The following is a 6,000-nucleotide window of genomic DNA, read 5'->3' as shown; positions in this document are numbered from 1 at the left end:
CGGTGCACCGGGGCCCAGCATCCACATGAATGTGTGCAGCATGCGCACACACATGCATGCATACTTACCACCAGCAACGCTCCATGACACATCCGCAATGCTCCAGCTGCTTGGCGGAGCATCCCACAGGCGCTGTACAGTCCGTGCGCGGAAACCCCGAAGAGCTCAAATACCGGTAATGAGCGCGGGTGGGCGGGTGGGCCCTCTGGAGCACCGTATCGGAACGGTACCCAGTGGCCCCAGCAGGCACCAGTATGCCCATACCGGGGCATACCGGTTGTAACCAACCACTGCCCCCCACTCAGAAGCTTGAAAAAAGGGCCACTACTTTAAAGAGTCATGTTAACTTTAATGAGTAGATTCCTTAAAGGAACTACATCGGTCTATATCAGATCTTTTTCAGCAAGATCTGCAGATAGGTTCTTTTTTGAAAACAACAATTGCTCAGCATTCAAGAACGCTGTTCCAACATCTGTCTTATTAGACAGATCGTGTATAATTTTTAAACTAACTCTTTATTTGCATAGAGATGTTTTCCATTTAATTATTTTATTAACATTTTTAAAGGGCACTATTTGTGAAATTAATTATTATTCTTATCGGATGATGCCTTGCCGTTACTCCAGTAAATGCACCTGCCCATTCAAAACTAATTACAGCAATTAAGGTTTAATGGTTCCACCAAATACGACTGCTCATTAACTTTAATTATTCCTGAAATGCAGCTGCTCAGATACATGTATATAGGTCCGTATTTATCAATTCCTCCTTTTAAAAACACTCTTTGAGGACAGGACAGCGTTGGGTAATTTCCCCTTTAACATTATTATTTATCATTATTCCATGTTTCCTCACTCTTTTTGCCTCTCCTCCAGCAAGCGGTGTTCAGATTTTTGCTTTTAAAGCCCTCCTGAAGTAGAGTAGAAATTAAAGGTTTTATTGTCTTCGTGTTAAATGCATTAGGCAACCCAAACTCCAAAATCAAATTAGCCCAGTTTTGACTGAAAAAATAACAATGAGATGAAATAGTCACTTTGGTTGATTTTATCAGATGTAAAACTAATCAATAGTCGGGATAAAAATTACACTAATCTAAGTGTCATATGATTTTCCTGTCTGAGAAATAAAGTGCAATGCTGCTTTAGCCGTATTAGATCAGAGTTATCTGATCTTGCCTTCTGCAATAGCAATAGCAATAGCAATAGCAGTTAGACTTATATACCGCTTCATAGGGCTTTCAGCCCTCTCTAAGCGGTTTACAGAGTCAGCATATCGCCCCCACAGTCTGGGTCCTCATTTCACCCACCTCGGAAGGATGGAAGGCTGAGTCAACCTTGAGCCGGTGAGATTTGAACCGCTGAACTGCAGATAACAGTCAGCTGAAGTGGCCTGCAGTACTGCACCCTAACCACTGCGCCAGCTCGGCTGCAAAATGCAGCAGTCTCTCTGCCCATCCATCCATATTGCTCCATCCATCTCAACAAGTGACTCTAGGCAGCGTATGTCATAAAAACAATTAAAACAATACAGAGAAATGTATATGGTTGCCAAGTAAAATTCTTGCCATGGATGTTAATGTAGCCCAGAAATGGGGTCTTTAACATACTGGGGGACCCACGCCTAGACACACAGCAAGATCCTCATGGCCTACAAAAGGTTAACATGTCAGGGTCATTCTAATCTCTGAAGGGAAAAGGTTCCAGAAGGTAGGACTACAGGTGTTACATACGGACAGACGTTGTTAAATTACATGTTTCCACATTCTCACTGGGGATTGGTTGCCCAAACCCCGGGAAGTTTAAACAACTGTAATTGGCCGGCTGGGCTGCCGGAGCTCCTTAATTTACATGTTTTCATATGCTCATCGGGGATTGGTTGCCCAAATCCCGGGAAGTTTAAATTACTGTCATTGGCCAGCTGGTCTGCCGGAGCTCCTTAAAAGGCGACTCCAGCAGCCCAGCCAGCAGAGCGCAGTCACTTACTCTTGCAATAAAAAGTGCTGAAACTCACTCACGCCTCTCACCTGCTGCTTCTCGCCAATCTAACAGCAGCAGAAAAGGCACATCTCATAGTCCCCGCCAGCCAACATTCCTTGGCTGATGGGATCCATAAAGACCCAACCTGCTGGACCAAAGTGGATAGGGAGAGATAGCTGGGAGAAGATGGTCCCTCAGGTAATCTGGTCCCAAGGCATGAAGGACTTTAAAGGTGATAACCAGCAGCCAATGTAGCAGTGATGTCACATGTGTTGAATAACCGACACCATTAATTACCGATGCAGCTGCATTCTCCATCGGTTGAAGCTTCCGAAAGTTCTTCAAGACCAATGCCATGTAATCTAACTACCGTATAAAGTAATTCAGACTATTACTTTATAGTTAGATTACACTTCTTATAGATTCCCTGTTGTCGGTGCATTTTATGTATGACTTACTTTGGTTTTTAATATTCACAGTAAGCTCACCAGATATTTTTTATAAACCTTTGATTTTTTTTAAAAAAAATTAGTTCTCTACAGCAATAAAAAGAAGAAAAATTCTATTCAAGTGAATCTGCATCAGATTTTCACATATTGTCTTTACTTCACATCTATTTTAAGAAAAGGCCACACTAATTTTTCTACCAGTTTGCATATGTATTTTTATTGCCTTATCAGCTGCAGATATTTATGTACTGCATAGCCTTTATATTATTCAGTATAACAACTTTTACTATAGCAACATCTATAATCTCACTCTGTGAACCACCCCATCAGTAATTGAATATCCTACCAAAAATACGCAAGCGTTAATTTCAATTCTTTATTAGCCATTTCTCAGCTTAGCCTGTCAGAGCAGACTATCCTATAGAGCAATAAAAATAAACTAGAAATAGCAGATAATATGCCAGAATGACAAAGATGAATAGTGCAATCCTTTCTTTTCTACTCCAATATTTAAAGATCTGATGAATAAAAAATGAGACTGCTCTTCTATTTTATTGAGCTATGGATAAGCTATGTAGAGGATTCCAATGTGAACAACTGTCGTCCCCCCCCCCCCACTTCTGCAGGATCCTTTGAAATGCTCTTTTCTGAACCATGCAGGGATGAAATGCTACCAGTTCGGACCAGTTTGCCCAAACTGGTAGTAAAAATGCTACCAGTTCGCCTGAACCAATAGTAAAAAAAAATCCTACCGGTTTGAGCTAACCAGTATTTCCAACGATCAGCTGTGATGTGCAGGGGTGGGTTCTGGCAGGTGCTACTGCTGGTTTGTGTGCGGGATATGCATGCGCATTGCATGCGCATGCAGAGTGCAATAAAAATCATTCTGTGCATGCACAGAAGTGAAAAACAAGATGGTGGCACCTATGGCGCCACCCAGAGAATCTGGCGTGGCAGGCCTGGGTCACTGCCGGTTCCAGCGACCCAGGCCGCCAAACCACTACCGCTTTGGCCGAACCAGTCTGAACTGGTAGGAACCAACCACTGGTGACACCTGATTTATATTAGCTAGAAAGCAGGATTTCCTGCATTCTAGCTAATGTAAATCGCGTGGCGCAGCTGATTTTTCCCCTCCTTGCTGTTTGCTTACCTTTGTAGTCCATTTTTGATGCTCTGCACATGCGCGGAAGGTCTTGCACATGCTCACATTGCTACCAAACCGGTAAGTTGATTTTACCCCTGGAACCATGAAAGCATACAAAAACTTAATCCCCAATTCCATCTGGATCCATTCCTGTTTTGAAATTGGGTCAGCAGGATGTATCTAAATATTGGTGTATTTAAGCCCAGGTACAATGAGAGGAAACAAGAGTATTAAATATTCTGACTTTTGAGTAGGTATGGCAAGGATGTGTTTGTAAAGATGGGAATTTTTTTTTTTAGATTAAGATATGTTGTTCACACAACATAATGAATTACCAACCACATTTAACTAGTGTCTTGTGTGAAATCCAGTTGTATGCTAAATTCATGGTTGCGTCCTGCAAACTCAGAAAATGTTAATTAAATAAACCAGGTTAAGTCACTATCAAGAAGTGCATCAGGCAAATCTAGAATGTGTATTCTTATGAATATTGCTTGTATGTTAGAGTTCGCTTTTATAATTCTTAAAGATACGAACATTTTCTTTGACATCATACAACAACCTAGGCTAAAAAGGAAAGTGTATAATTGTTGAATAAAATATTTATTCCTTGGATAGCTGACCTCTTTTCTCTAAATCAGAATGCAAAGCAAATGTTTAGTCCGTGGCAGTGTTACACAGCTGAAGGGCTGTTGGTTTAAGAGGAGTCTAAAATTTATTGATGTGGCGCTTGATCAGATCCAAAGGAGGTTCCCAAAGAAAAAGAGGCACTTATACAGGAGAATATTTGTAGGTGAAGGTGAAATAAGGGGCTCATTGGTGGTTTCTGAGCTCATTTTTATTACCCAAACTAGGTAACATCATCAGTGCTAGTAAAGTGTGGGTTTTGCTCTCAATGTATATTCTAATGAAGGGTGGGGACGGATGGCCTTTTTGAGTTGAGTTGAGTTTATTGGTCTTGTATGCCGCCCACTCCTGAAGGACTCCGGGCGACTTACAATAAACAAGGGAAGGGGATAAATAAACAAAACAACACTTTAAAATACGCAACATTCACAGTTACCATGGGGCTGGATATTTCACAAGCCCCCCGGCCTGCTGGAGCAGCCAGGACTTGGTGGCTTTGCGGAAGGCCGGGAGGGTAGTAAGGGTCCGGATCTCCACGGGGAGGTCATTCCAGAGGGCTGGAGCTGCAACAGAGAAGGCTCTCTCCCGGGGAGTTGCCAGCCGACATTGGCTGGCAGATGGAATCCGGAGGAGACCTAACCTGTGAGATCTAAGTGGTCTAAGGGAGGTAATCGGCAGGAGGCGGTCTCTCAGGTACCCAGGTCTGATGCCATGTAGGGCTTTATGACTTGTGGACTTCAACCCCAGAATTCCTGAGCTAGTTGAGGTCCACAAGTCATAAAGGGGCTATTGTACCCTATCTCTGTTCTAGTGGCTTGCCCAACTAAGTTCAGAGAGCACCAAGGACCCCTCAAAAACAGGTACAGAGGAGACTTTATAGCAGTGTTTCTCAACCTTGGTAATTTGAAGATGTCTGGACTTCAACTCCCAGAATTCCCCAGCCAGGGGAATTCCCAAGCCAGGGACATCTTCAAGTTGCCAAGGTTGAGAAACACTGCTTTATAGACTTGTAGGGAATTAGGAAGGCTTTGCCAGTCCTTTACTTATCTCTGTTGGAAGAAATATCCTTCTGGGTTCAGTTTCAAGAAAAAAGACACTGGAAACATGGAGGCTGCTTGAAAAGACGGTTTTATGGTGGACAGGATCACATAGCTTGAGCAGAAAAGGGGGATCACATGTGTCAAGATGTTGGGTGAAGAAGAAAAAAGGCAGAGATACTGAAAGTTCCTGGCTTTATGTCCTCTCTGACCTTTGATCTTGATCTTGTATTCTGATTGGTTGTCAGACTCCCACGGGGCCATTCAGGGGCAACTCTTTAGGCTGTGCTTTGAGTCCAAGTTTGATTCCCTTGCTGGCTGATGTAATTTTCCCAAGTGTCTTATAGTAAGTTTCTGTGGAAGGCTAATCCTACCTTTGTTATGCAGAGTAGACTAGCTCAGGCTTTTTAATGGCCCATTGACAAAGGTGGAGGCTATTAAGAGTGAGCCTGCCTAAAATCATGTTTCTCCATTTGTTATCCAGGGAAATATAATATTCTGCCTTTTCAATATTTCCCAGTATATTTAGGAGAGGGATGAGTTTTAACTTCCTACGTCTCTTAATAGAAGACAAGGAGGGTATTGAGAAACCATGGGGTGTACTGTACTTGGCCTGCTTGCTGATTTATTAATAGCAATAGCAGTTAGACTTATATACCGCTTCATAGGGCTTTCAGCCCTCTCTAAGCGGTTTACAGAGTCAGTATATTGCCCCCAGTCTGGGTCCTCATTTCATCCACCTCGGAAAGATGGAAGGCTGAGTCACC

This window comes from Thamnophis sirtalis, unplaced genomic scaffold, assembly GCF_051295495.1.
Source record: "Thamnophis sirtalis isolate CommonGarterSnake01/CBP01778 unplaced genomic scaffold, rThaSir2_p1.2 scaffold_1, whole genome shotgun sequence".
In the NCBI taxonomy this organism is placed as follows: Eukaryota; Metazoa; Chordata; class Lepidosauria; order Squamata; family Natricidae; genus Thamnophis; species Thamnophis sirtalis.
Note: the sequence above shows the minus strand (reverse complement) of the source record.